This window comes from Prionailurus bengalensis, chromosome B3, assembly GCF_016509475.1.
Source record: "Prionailurus bengalensis isolate Pbe53 chromosome B3, Fcat_Pben_1.1_paternal_pri, whole genome shotgun sequence".
Taxonomy (NCBI): Eukaryota; Metazoa; Chordata; class Mammalia; order Carnivora; family Felidae; genus Prionailurus; species Prionailurus bengalensis.
This window is the reverse complement of record NC_057355.1, coordinates 70269819-70284610: the sequence shown is the minus strand read 5'-3', so window position 1 is coordinate 70284610 and position 14792 is coordinate 70269819.

The window sequence follows — 14792 nt, the reverse complement described above, 5'->3', positions numbered from 1 at the left end:
TTTGCTCCAGACATGTATACAATTATTCAAAAACAATGTATATACATAAAATTGCCAATTTTCGAGACAAAACAGTCATAAAGAAAGTGCATACGCATAGACTACAAGAACCCTAATCAGAAAAACCGCAGCACAAACTATAAAAAATATGGGTAACGTATCTTTATATTCACCTTCCTGTCCCTTGGTCTTTCTCTTGCTAGAAGAAATAACTGAATTCCCTGCCTTTGGAGCTCTTGGTGCACCTATAGGAATAATTGCTTACAATCACAATTTTCTCTCCTTTCCCTTTCCCACTTGCCCAGAAATTTACAGGTAATGAATATCTTAGTTGGGGGTTACTTCTTCCCATTCGTAACTATAGAAAATTAAAAACCAGTAGAGATATTGCCAGTAGGTAAGGCTCATACCGATAAAACACAGAAATAAGCTAAAAACAAGATACTAAAGAGAAGTCTGATGAATGGATAATGAAGATGTGGTATAGATATGGTATATACAGACAGATATGGATATATGCATAGATATTATACACACACAATGACATATACATGCTGTGTTTATGTATATATCACAATGGAATATCAGTGACCAAAAAGAATAAAATCTTGCCATTTGCAGCAACCTACACAGAACTAGAATATATTATGTTAAGTCAAGTAAGTCAGAAAAAGACAACTGTAATATGATTTCACTCACATGTGAAGTTTAAGAAACACAACAGATAAACATAGGGGAAGGGAAAGAAAAATTAAGATAAAAACAGAGAGGAAGGCAAACCATAAGATTCTTAAATACACAGAACAAGCTGAGGGTTGCTGGAGGGGGGGTGGGGGGGATGGGCATTAAGGGGGGCACTTGGTGGGATGAGCACTGGGTGTTATATGTGGGTGATGAAACACAGAGTTCTACTCCTGAAACCAATACTACACTGCATGGTAACTAACTTGAAATTAAATTAAACACAAAAAGAAAAGAAAACATAACAAGTAATAACGACATGAAGGAGAAGAAAGAGTAAAACTAAATTACCAAATAAATCTTTAGGCCTCTAACCAGAAAAGACTGACTTAAAACATAAACTAACTGATAAAATCTTTCTCGTTTTAGCCTGAAAAATCAACAAAAATCCTCTTCTGGCAAAGGAAGTGGGTTAAAAGCCAAGGATATTGATGGGAAGTTTTAAGAATGTAGCTTAAAAGTACTCCGTTTTGATTCTATTTATCCCTTTTTAGATGAGGACTACACCTTAACTTTTGTTTGAAAGATACTCCTATGAAAACAATGCAGCTAAACAGAAGGTTTGCATGAATGTCTGAGAAGTTTTGTTGGTTTTTTAAAAAGGCTAGATGCCTTTTGTCATTCTAGGCTAATTTGTGCATTCTGCGTACACTAGATTTTAAAGTTCTTAAGAAGAGTTGAATTGTGTTATCACAAACTGAGTTATTCATTAAATCATTAAGTTGAGGAATTCAGGTTTGTTGTGTTAGAAAAAAGCTAAAAAATCACTGAGGGCAACTGATTTCAATAAAGGAAGAACTCTGGTCTCAAAGACAGACACAAGTTGATTCTGTACAGTTAGAGATCGAATAAAGATAACAAGATGAAAGTACAGGTACAAGTTTGAGACGCTGTCTGCTTCCACGGAATTTTTTTTATCATTTAAAGTTTTTTATTTAGTGGGGCCTGGGTGGCTCAGTCAGTTGAGCAACCAATTCTTGATTTGGCTCTGGTCATGATCTCACAGTTCATGGGTTTGAGCCCCACATGTGCAGAGCCTGCTTCGGACTCTCTCTCTGCCTCTCCCAGTGCCACCCCTCCCCCCATCAGTAAAAGAAATAAATGGTTTTTTATTTATTTTAGACAGGCAGGCAGAGGGCCTGCAGGTAGGGGAGGGGCAGACAGAGAGAGAGAGAGGATCCCAAGCAGGTTCTGTACTGAGGTGGGGAGCCCATCATGGGGCTAGAACCCACAAAATGGGAGATCATAACCTGAGCTGAAATGAAGAGTCCAAGCTTTAACCAACTGAGCCACCCAGGCGCCCCCATTTGAATCTTGATTTGAGGCTATTGCTACTGTGGTTTCTGATTGAGAAAGTCAAAGAAATAGCCACTCGTCCTTCTACTATTTTCTAAAGAGAGATGAATGTGAAAACTCACTTGACAAGCATTAATTTATATTAATTCTATTCTCAGCTTAGTAATTTCCTAAATGTTTTCAATCATTAATTAGTAAGTTCGAGGATTTTCTGTGGAAATCTCCTTGTCCAATAAAAAAAATCTGCTATGATATTACTAAAACAGTAGCACTTAATTAGGAAAAGTGGGAACAAGGTGACAATGGCATAAGGGTCGATCTCATTCATACTTATTAAAACAGGCTATCAAAAACTGGGCAAATCTTGAGATTGGTTGTGTTTTAAAGCCAGAGTTGATACAGGCAAGAGGCAAGAGACTGGGGCAAAAATAAAGGAAGTGCAATGTGAATCACAAGATGTTCTGGTTACAATTACACAATTGGTGGAGATGGTTGTTCTAGTTCTCAGTCATGCATGACTTATTGAAGACTGTGTTTTGCCAATCCAGAGGGTCAGAAAAAAAGTAGCCTCACTCCTGACTACATCACCGTCAGAATTTCTAGATGGCATTGATGTCACAGAAACAATAGCTTGGAGTCCAATTAGGAACCGATCAATATGCTCCTTTTGTTGAAGGATGGGTTGTTGGGTCATGTGGTATGATACGACTATACAGCAGCCCTTAAAACTTTGGAAATTACTTGCAGTGGCAATGCACAGAAATTCAAGAGCAGAATAATTATGAAACACTGCAGAATGCTTCAGAGACAGAATTGTAAATTACCAAACTCGAGCCTAAACAATGTACCTTTGCATCTAATTACCCACCTTGGCAAGCCAGATAAACCATCTTCTTCAGTTTACACATTAAGTGTTCTTTCTGGCTTACATCCAGTGCAACAAAAAGTGTTGGCAAAAGCACAAACACAACTTACTTGGCTACCTAATACAAAGTCTAAAGCTATTGTGTGGTCCACTGTTACATAGGCTAAAATGATGCTTAGACTTGCATATTCAGCCTCAAAAGCTATCAGAGTCCATTATAACTTCAGCTGAGGTTAATGATACCTTTCTGGCCATGTTTTCCAATTAATGATTGAAAGGGCGGGCCTACGCCGGCCGACTCCATCTTGTTCTGTGTTCTCCACCTTGAGTGACTATGTCCCCGACATGACCCCTTTTCTGGGAAAATCACAGAAACCTCAGATCGTGCCTCCTCCCATTGAATAACCTCCCGCTCACCCGTTCAAACTTCCTGATCAAAACACGCCCAGCGACCTGCGTAACAGGACTCTGACCCTTCCCCAGCCAATTGGCCGAGGCCATGACCCTTCCCCAGCCAATCAGCTGCCCGTAGACCCCTATAAAACCTTTGTGCTTTTGAAACTCGCTCTCTCTCCCCGGTATCTCACCGCTGCGTCGGTGCAGGTAGGGGACTGAGCTCCAGCTAGCTCGAATAAAGGCTCTTTTGCTTTTGCATCGGACTCGGCTCCCTGGTGGTCTTTGGGGATCACGAATTCTGGGCATAACATTTGGGGGCTCGGCCCGGGACCCCCAAGACCCCCGAGGGACCCCCGACCCGGAGAGCCTGACTGGCCACGGTTAGTGTCTGTCTGCTTGTTCTGTGTTTTCTGCGTGAGCTCATTTCTGGAATTCTGGTAGTGCCCGACGCGGTCTAAGTGGATGCACTGGAGGACCACGGGCCGGGAGTTTTGGAAGACGTTCCGATTCTCCCCTCTGGAGGGACGTGGAATCCCCTCAAAGGTCTAAGCTAGCTTTCAGTTTTGCTTCCATGGAGTTGGAAGACTTTCTAGGGGCCCTCTGTTTGTCTGTTTTTGTGTTTCTCTGTTTTGCTCTGTGGAATTACTGGACGGACGTTATGGGACAGACTCAGACTACTCCTCTAAGTATTATGATTGATCACTTTAAGGATGTGAGGGGAAGAGCTAACAACCTCAGTGTGGAAGTCCGAAAGTTCTTGCGAGTGGCCAACTTTCAATGTCGGATGGCCACCAGAGGGGACCTTCGACCTCCCTACCATCCACCGAGTCAGGAGTATCATCTCTCGGCCTCAGACAGGCCATCTTGATCAGCTCCCTTACATTATCACTTGGCAGGACCTTGTAGAAGACCCACCCTCTTGGCTTAAGCCCTTCCTAGCCCTGCTCCCTCCGGAGCCAAAACCCATTCTTGCTTTGCAGGGGACAAAGAAGAAGAAAAGTCTTATCCAGCCTTCAGCACCCCTCTACCCTGTCTTACAGGGGGGTACTGAAGAAGAATTAATTTTTCCTCCCCCGTATAACCCCTCTAGGATGCCGGAAGAACACCATCCTCCCCCTCCGGGGGAGGCAGACGCTGTTCCGAGAGCGGGAGGTGGAAACGCTCCAGTGGGAAGCCCTCCCTTTAGGGCTCAGAGGGAGCAATCCGCGTCTGCCGCCGACTCCACTCTTCTGCCCCTGCGAGCCGCCGGACCCCCAGACGCGGAGGGGAATCAGCCCCATCACTATTGGCCTTTCGCCACTAGTGACCTCTACAATTGGAAAGCTCAGAATCCTAAGTTTTCCGAGAAACCGGCAGGGCTTATTGATTTATTAGACTCTGTTCTTTTTACCCATCAGCCCACGTGGGACGATTGCCAGCAGCTTTTGCAGGTCCTGTTCACGACTGAAGAAAGAGAATGAATCCTCAATGAGGCCCGAAAACTAGTTCTGGGCGCAGACGAGAATCCCACCACCAACCAGGCTCAGATAGATGCCTCCTTCCCCTTAACTCGGCCCCAGTGGGATTTCAACATGGCAGAAGGTAAGGAGAGGCTCTGGGTCTACCGCCAGACTCTAATGGGGGGTCTCCGAATGGCTGCTAGAAAGCCAACCAATTTGGCCAAGGTAGGAAATGTACAACAGGGAAAAGATGAATCTCCGGCTGCCTTTTTAGAACGGATCATGGAGGCATTCCGTACCTATACCCCCATGGATCCAGAGGCTCTGGAAAGCAAGGCAGCTGTTATCATGGCCTTTGTAAACCAATCGGCCATAGACATTAGGAGAAAATTACAGAAAATAGATAGACTAGGAGAAAAAAGTCTGCAGGACTTACTGGTGGTAGCCAAAAAGGTATATAATAACCAGGAGCCTCCTGAGGACAAGCAGGCTCGCGTCATGGCGGCTGTCAGCAGTAAGCAGACTCGAGACCTGGCCAGAATACTACTAGCTACCACTGCTGACTTCCCCGAGGAACGAGACCGCCGTCTCTGGCAGCTGGCAGATGATGCAAGAAAAGGTAAAGGAACCACCAAGGGGGGGAAGCAGAGGCTGCAGAAGGATCTGTGCACATACTGCAAGGAGATAGGGCATTGGGCCCGAGATTGTCCAAAAAGGCCGGCGGGAAGGGAAGCAAGACTGATCGAGTAAAAGTCCTAGAGCTAGATGAACTAAGTGATTAGGGGAGTCGGGGTTCGGACCCTCTCCCCGAACCCAGGGTAACTCTTAAAGTGGAGGGGACCCCTGTTGACTTCCTTGTCGACACCGGAGCACAACATTCAGTCCTCCGCACCCCACAAGGAAAACTAGCCAGCAAGAAGTCCTGGGTACAAGGGGCAACTGGTATGAGCCAGTATTCATGGACTACCCGAAGAACAGTAGATTTGGGAACGGGCCGGGTATCCCACTCCTTTATGGTAATACCAGAATGCCCCTACCCGCTGTTAGGACAGGACTTACTGACCAAGATTGGAGCTCAGATAACTTTCAGACAAGGGGGGCCTCAGGTCACCGATGGCAAGGGCCACCCCATCCAGGTCCTGACCATGAAACTGGAGGATGAATACCTCCTCCACCAGGAGGCGCTCCCGAGAGAGGATAATATAGACAGATGGCTACAAGAATTCCCCTCGGTTTGGGCAGAGACGGGGGGGATGGGACTAGCCGCTCACAGGACCCCAGTCCTGGTAGAGCTCAAGCCAGGAGAGAGTCCGGTAAGGATCAAACAATACCCCATGTCTCAGGAGGCCCGGAAGGGGATCCAGCCACATATCCAGAGACTACGAAGCCTAGGGGTACTAGTTCCTTGCCAGTCTGCCTGGAACACCCCCCTACTGCAGGTCAAAAGCCTCACACAAATGACTACCGACCAGTACAAGACCTCCGGGAAGTAAATAAGAGGGTCGCGGACATACACCCAACTGTTCCCAACCCATATACTCTCTTGAGCTCCTTGGCACCCTCCAGGGTCTGGTATACTGTACTAGATTTAAAGGATGCCTTCTTCAGTCTGCCGCTGGCACCCCAGAGCCAACCCTTGTTCGCCTTCGAGTGGCATGATCCGGAGGAGGGCTACAGTGGGCAACTCACCTGGACACGGCTACCTCAGGGATTCAAAAATTCACCCACCATCTTCGACGAGGCACTACACGAGGACCTGGGTGAGTACAGAAGGGAGCACCCTAGCTTCACCCTCCTACAGTACGTAGACGACATCCTGATTGCTGCCGACACGGCCAAAGACTGTGAGCGAGGGACCCAGGACCTGCTGGCTACCCTGGGGGCCTTAGGGTACCAGGCATCCTCGAAGAAGGCTCAGATATGCAGGGAGAGGGTAAGTTACCTGGGATATATCCTGGAGGGCGGACAGCAGCGGTTATCAGATGCCAGAAAAGAAACTGTCCTAAAGATCCCTACTCCCACCTCCCAAAGAGAAGTGAGGGAATTCCTAGGATCAGCCGGCTACTGCCGCCTCTGGGTTCCAGGTTTTGTTGAGATTGCCAAGCCCCTATATGAAGCTACCAAAGAGGGGAAAACATTTAAATGGACTGAAAAAGAAGAACTTGCCTTTAATCAGTTAAAAAGGGCCCTCCTAAGTGCCCCAGCCCTGGGCCTACTGGACATTACGAAGCCCTTCCACCTCTTTGTAGACGAGCATAAGGGAATAGCAAAAGGAGTTCTAACTCAAGCCTTAGGCCCCTGGAACTGTCCAGTGGCTTACCTAAGAAACTAGACCCAGTGGCTGCCGGCTGGCCGCCATGCCTAAGAATTATTGCAGCGACAGCACTCCTAGTCAAGGATGCAGACAAACTGCCCCTAGGACAGGAGATCTGGATCACGACCCCACACGCCATTGAAGGGGTCCTGAAACAGCCTCCAGATAGATGGATGAGCAATACACGTATGACTCATTACCAGAGCCTCCTACTCAACCCTCCACGAGTGCGGTTCCACCCCAGTGCAGCCCTCAATCCTGCAACCCTGCTGCCCGACCCTGACCTAGGTGCTCCACTACATGACTGTGCGGGAATCCTGGAACAAGTACATGGATTCCGGACGGACCTGACCGACCGGCCCCTCCCCGATGCCGAGGCTACTTGGTTCACTGATGGCAGCAGCTTTGTGCAAGACGGACACAGGTATGCGGGTGCAGCGGTGGTCACCGAAACGGACACCGTATGGGCGGAGGCTCTACCCTCCGGAACGTCAGCCCAGCGAGCAGAGCTCATAGCCCTCACCAAGGCGCTGATGCTGGGAGCTGGAAAACGGCTTAACATCTACACAGACAGCCGTTATGCATTTGCCACAGCTCATATTCATGGGGCAATTTATCAGGAGAGGGGGTTACTGACGGCAGAAGGACGGACTATAAAAAATAAGCAGGAAGATACTTAACCTGCTTATGGCCTTATGGCTTCCTGCCAAGCTAGCCATTATCCACTGCCAAGGGCACCAAAAAGCTGATAACCCAGTAGCTAGAGGTAATCGAAAGGCTGACCAGGCAGCCAAGGCAGTAGCCCTTACTCCAGTCCCCACCATGACCATACAACTACCAGACCCGGGAGACCCAGTTTTACCAGACCAGCCCAAGTACTCCCAGGAGGAGTTACAGCGGATCAAGAAACTCCCCATGGCCCAGGAGATAAAGGGATGGTGGTATACACCTAACAAGGAGCTCGTGCTGCCAGACCAGCTCGGAGTCTCAATATTAGAGCACATGCATCGGTCTACTCACATGGGGGCCCGAAAATTAAAAGACTTAATCCGACATGCCGGAATCAAGATTCACCAACAGGACACCAAAATAGAGCAAGTTGTATCTGCCTGCAAGACCTGCCAACTCACCAACGCGAGAGCCACATCAAATAAAAAAGGAACCAGGCTCAGAGGCACCAGACCGGGAGCCCAATGGGAAGTCGACTTCACTGAAGTCAAACCAGGAAAGTATGGTTATAAATATCTTTTAGTATTTACAGACACCTTCTCTGGCTGGGTGGAGGCATACCCAACCAAGCATGAAACGGCTCAGACGGTGGCTAAGAAGCTACTAGAAGACATCTTACCCAGGTATGGTTTTCCTGCCCTGGTAGGATCAGACAATGGACCAGCTTTTATCTCACAGGTAACACAGGCAGTAGCCAAGGCGGTGGGGGCAAACTGGAAATTACATTGTGCTTATAGGCCCCAGAGCTCAGGACAGGTAGAAAGAATGAATAGAACCCTAAAAGAGACCCTTACCAAATTAACCATGGAGACTGGCGGGGACTGGGTGACTCTCCTACCGTACGCCCTTTACCGGGTTAGAAACACTCCTTACACTCTGGGTTTTACTCCCTACGAGATCATGTTTGGCAGGCCACCCCCTGTTATTCCCAGCCTTCGAGCTGAACTTATTGCTGAGTTTAAAGATCAAGAACTTTTTCTTTCCTTGAGAGGGCTCCAGAGGGCACACGAGGACATTTGGCCGCGCCTCCGTGCCATCTACGAGGCTGGCCCGACCCCAACACCTCATCAGTACAGGCCGGGAGACTGGGTCTATGTCAAGAGGCACCACCGAGAGACCCTCGAGCCGCGCTGGAAGGGACCCTACATCGTGGTGCTGACAACCCCCACCGCTCTCAAAGTAGACGGCATCGCGACCTGGGTCCATCACACCCACATTCGGCCAGCGGACCCCTCCTCGATCCGGAAGGACTTCGTCACGCGATGGGCCATCAGTCGGGACCAACACAACCCGCTCAAGCTCAAGCTACAGCGCATTCGACCCACCTAATATTGGTAACTCTCTTAACTCTGCTTGTCATTGCTCATGCTGCCGGGGGTCCCCACGCCCCCCAAAACATCACCTGGCAGATCATAGACACCAGCTTGGGGACAATACTTAATCAGACCTCCCAGAGCCACCCCAGGGACACATGCTTCCCAGAACTTAGCGTAAACCTCCAAACTCTGTTCCCCTTGTCACCACAAATGCAGCTGGTCCCATGATTGGGTCCATAAGCTACATGACAAGGGGGGAATGAAAGGGCGGGGCCTATGCCAGCCGACTCCATCTTGTTCTGTGTTCTCCACCTTGAGTGACTATGTCCCCGACATGACCCCTTTTCCGGAAAAATCGCAGAAACCTCAGATCGCACCTCCTCCCCTTAAATAACCTCCCGCTCACCCGTTCAAACTTCCTGATCAAAACACGCCCAGCGACCTGCATAACAGGACTCTGACCCTTCCCCAGCCAATCGGCCAGGGCCATGACCCTTCCCCAGCCAATCGGCTGCCCATAGACCCCTATAAAACTTTTGTGCTTTTGAAACTCACTCTCTCTCCCCGGTATCTCACCACTGCGTCAGTGCAGGTAGGGGACTGAGCTCAAGCTAGCTCGAATAAAGGCTCTTTTGCTTTTGCATCGGACTCGGCTCCCTGGTGGTCTTTGGGGATCACGAATTCTGGGCATAACAATGATCACTTACAGAAATCTCCACTTTAGGGATGGCACCATAAAGAGTGAATCAGTGATTCCTCCAGGAAGTTCTTCAGTTGTTAGGTCATGCAAGATTTCCTTGGAAGGGTGAGGAAAAGATGTCAGTTCCTGCTGATGATAAAACCGAGTGATGTATCCACCAAAAAACTGCTAGAACTGTTTCATGAATTCAGCAAAGTGGCAGGATAGAAAATCAATGCATACAAATCAGTTGTACTCCTATACACCAACAATGAAGCAACAACAAGACAAATCAAGGAATCGATCCCATCTACAATTGCACCAAAACCACAAAATACCTAGGAATACATCTAACCAAAGAGGTGAAAAATCTGTACACTGAAAACAATAGAAAGCTTATGAAAGAAATTAAAGAAGACACAAAAAAACAGAAAAAGATTCCATGCTCCTGGACAGGAAATACAAATACTGTTAAAATGGCGTAACCACCCAAGCAATCTACATAGTCAATGCAATCCCTATCGAAATAACACCAGTGTTCTTCACAGAGCTAGAACAAATACTCCTAAAATTTGCAGAGAACCAGAAAGACCCCGAATAGCCAAAGCAATCTTGAGAAAGAAAACCAAAGCAGGAGGCATCACAATCCTGCACTTCAAGCTATACTACAAAGCTGTAATCATCAACACAGTATGGTACTGGCACAAGAACAGACACTCAGATCAAAGGAACAGAATAGAGAACCCAGAAATGCACCCACAAACGGAGGGCCGTTGACTAATGTCACAAACTAATCTTTGACAAAGCAGGAAAGAATATCAATGGAACAAAGACAGTCTCTTCAGCAAGTGCTGCTGGGAAAACTGGACAGCAACATGCAGAAGAATGAACCTGGACCACTTTCTTACACCAGACACAAAAATAAATTCAAAATGGATGAAAGACATCAATGTAAGACAGGAAGTCATCAAAAACCCTTGAGGAGAATGCAGGCAAAAACCTCTTTGATCGTGGCTGCAGCAGCTTTTGCTCAACATGTCTCTGGAGGCAAGGGAAACAAAAGCAAAAATGAACTATTAGGACTTCATCAAAATCCAAAGCTTCTACACAATGAAGGAAACCATCAGCAAAACTAAAAGGCAACTGACAGAATGGGTCAAGCATTTTGCAAACGACATATCAGGTCAAAGGTTAGTATCCAAAATCTAGAAAGAACTTATCAAACTCAACACCCAAAAAACAAAGAACCTAGTGACAAAATGGGCAAAAGACAGGAACAGACACTTCTCCAAAGAAGACATCCACATGGCCAACCGACACATGAAAAAATGTTCCACATCGCTCACCATCTGGAAAATACAAATCAAAACCACCACAAGCTACCACCTCACACATGTCAGAATAGCTAACATTAAAACTCAGGCAGGGCGCCTGGGGGGCTCAGTCGGTTAAGCATCTGCCTCAGATTCAGGTCATGATCTCAGTGTGTGAGTTCGAGCCCCATGTCGATCTCTGTGCAGAGCAGGGAGCCTGGAGCCCACTTACAGTTCTGTGTCTCCCTCTCTCTCTGCCCCTCCCCTTCTCGCACTCTGTCTCTCTCTCTCTCTCTCAAAAAATAAACATTAAAAATTTTTTGAAAAAAACTCAGGCAACAACAGATGTTGGCAAGGATGCAGAGAAAGGGGATCTCTTACGTATTGCTAGTGGGAATGCAAACTGGTGCAGACACTCTGGAAAACAGTATGGAGGTCCTCCAAATATTAAAAATACAACTGCCCCTGCCCGATCCATGCTCTCTCTCTCTGTGAAAAATGAACTTTAAATATTTTTTAAACAATTTTTTTAACGTTTATTTATTTTTGAGACAGAGAGAGACAGAGCATGAAGGGGGTAGGGGCAGAGAGAGAAGGAGACACAAAATCAGAAGCAGGCTCCAGGCTCTGAGCCATCAGCCCAGAGCCTGATGCGGGGCTCGAACTCACGGACCGCAAGATGGTGACCTAGGCCAAAGTCGGATGCTTAACCGACTGTGCCACCCAGGCACCCCAAACTTTAAATATTTTTAAAAAATTAAAATTAATATAGAACTACCCTACGACCCAGCAATTGCACTACTAGGTACTTATCCAAGGGATACAGGTGTGCTATTTCCAAGGGACACGTGCACCCCAATGTTTATAGCAGCACTATCAACAATAGCCCAAGTATGGAAAGAGCCCAAATGTGCATTGATGGATGAATGGATCAAGAAGATGTGGTACATATATACAATGGAGTATTACTCGGCAATCAAAAAGAACGAAACCTTGCCATTTCAACAACATGGATGGAACTAGAGGCTATTACACTAAGCTAAATTAGTCAGTCAGAGAAAGACAAGTATCATATGACCTCACTCATATGAGGACTTAAGACACAGAACAGATGAACATAAGGGAAGGGAAGAAAAAATAATATAAAAACAGGGAGGGGGACAAAACCTAAGAGACTCTCCGATATGGAGAACAAACAGGGTTACTGGAAGGGTTGTGGGAGGGGGAATGGGCTAAATGGGTAGGGGGCATTAGGGAATCTACTCCTCATACCATTGTTGCACTAACTTGGATGTAAATTTAAAACAAAACAAACAAAAAGCCCCTGAGTAATGTAGTACATTAGTTCCTTGTAGTATTGGGCCATATCTGCTTGCAACAGAATGGAGTCTAAGAACAGATGATTTTCTAAGATGCACAGATTGGCCTGTTACGAAGTCATCAATAGACTATGAGCTAAGGAAGCTGAAATATTTCTGAAAGGTTTGAATAATTTTAAATTAATTCCATTTGTCTTACAAGCACCAGGTGATGTACAGAATTGTTGAATCACTACAGTATACACCTGAAACTAACATACTACTGTATGTTAAGTAACTGGCATTAAAATAAAAACATTTTAAAAAGCCAAAAAAAAAGAAAAAAGGAAAGGAAAAGAAAGAATTCCATTTGTCTTTTCTCCTGGGCCAGAAGATGGGAGATGGTATTAATAGTAGAGTTTTCATGTACATGAGAAGGTCTTGCATAGGTCTTAATGACAGCATCGTGACTCCCCAAGTGGGAAACTGAGGATACTTTTGCCAGTGTCAGAGACACAGATCGCTAACAAGGATGTTGACCGTTCTGAAAACAAAAATAGAAAAATAAAACATATTCATATCCCATTGCAGGGAGTAATAATATGAAGTCAGTTTGGATGTATTCAAATGGGCTGTGAGACTCTGGCTCCCACATATGCCTAATCTTGACAGTTTTGCCATGATTATATCATCGGAAAATTAGGCATGTCTTAGAGATACTCTAAGTGATTTTTCTAAAATTTCCCTAGCAGTGTTGATTTACGATGATGGTAAACTTGTCCTTACTATGATGGGTAAGTTCACGTAGAGTCAAAACAAAGTCTCCTTAAAATCATCAGGGACTACAACACATGTATCCTGGAAGTGACAGAGATTATCTTCATGGAATCTACATCCATATCATTTCCAATATTCCTTCTGGAGGTTCGAAACGAATTTTGGCTCTCTGTGACCTTTTCAAACTCCTCCAAAGTCCTATTTAGGGGAAGTATCACAGAAACAAGCACCTTTGTAAGGGCTTTCTACTATAACTCCTTGCATGGAACATATTCTCACTTACACAGCAACTCCATGGTCCCTAGCATCTCCAATCTTCTGGCTTAGTGGAAAATACGAAGGTAATTCTCAAATGGAAACTAGTCAAATTTGCCTTATAAGATAACTAATTGCAATGCTTTTTAATTTACATGCTCCTTTAAATTTTATATGGTGTGGATACAAGTAAGAAGGGTATTTGCAAATCCTTGATCAGAATGGATGAATCAGGGCCCTAAAAATGTTAGCACATAACAGCTGAAGAAGAGTCATATTAAATACATCAGACTCACATTTCCAGGTTGTAAACAGTCATTTTAATTAAATGACTACTAAGAGATAAAAATATAGGTGCCTAGGGATCCAAATCTAGGAATATTCACATTATTCCACAAATTCTCATTAATGAGGTCCTCCCTTTGGCTGTATCTCTGATTTGAAAAGCATATTAACTTAATCAATTGGCACCATAGAGATTGAGCAAAGATCCTAATGTCACTTCGTGCTTCAGTCCATATGTTGTTAATCAACATGAAGGAAGTCTTTTTCTCATTTCATTCTTTGTCTCCTTTTCACTGACTTCAAATGAAAATAGACTACCTTCCTTTCTCCCAAGACTCAACTCTTTTAGACAAGGGCAGTTTCTATTTTTCATATACCATCTATCTATAACTCGTGGAACGCTAGTACAAAGAGAGTGGACAGTCAGCTACGATTAAGAGGCACATAGACCAAATCTACACTAAACCTGTCATTTTTCCCATGTAAATATTGTCCTATATGGCTATTTTATAAGAAGGCTAGGAGGATTTTAACTTTCTTTTGTGTGACTGGCTTTCAGGGCTTGGCTCTAAATCAGCCTACAGGACGTTATTTGTAACGCCTCCAGTTGGTCTCACTCTGATTTCCACCAATAACTACTCCCCAGGGTTAAAATACAAATCAACCAAAGTATCTCCTCATAAGCTACGCAGAGAATTAGGGATTGCCATCGTAACCTCCATTTCTAAAGGGCAGAGAAATTGGATATGAAGGTATCTTGAATGCCCCAGTGATACCAAACTCAGAGATTGACCCAAACCCATTCAATGAATAAAGGATCTGGAGACCATTAAGATAGAATTTCCTTTGAGAAAGGATGATAAAATGTATAATTATCTATGAGTTCACCAAAGATATACCAGGAGAAAAGCAATGCAATTTTTGAGACTAAAAACCATGCCTGTTAGAATTCTTTTAGAGGTCAACTCTAAAGGCGAATAAACTACCACTAGTGATTATGATTTACATATAAGCTAGCAAAATGGAAGAAGACGGCGGCGAAGGAGGACGCTGGGCTCACACGTCCTGCTGATCACTTAGATTCCACCT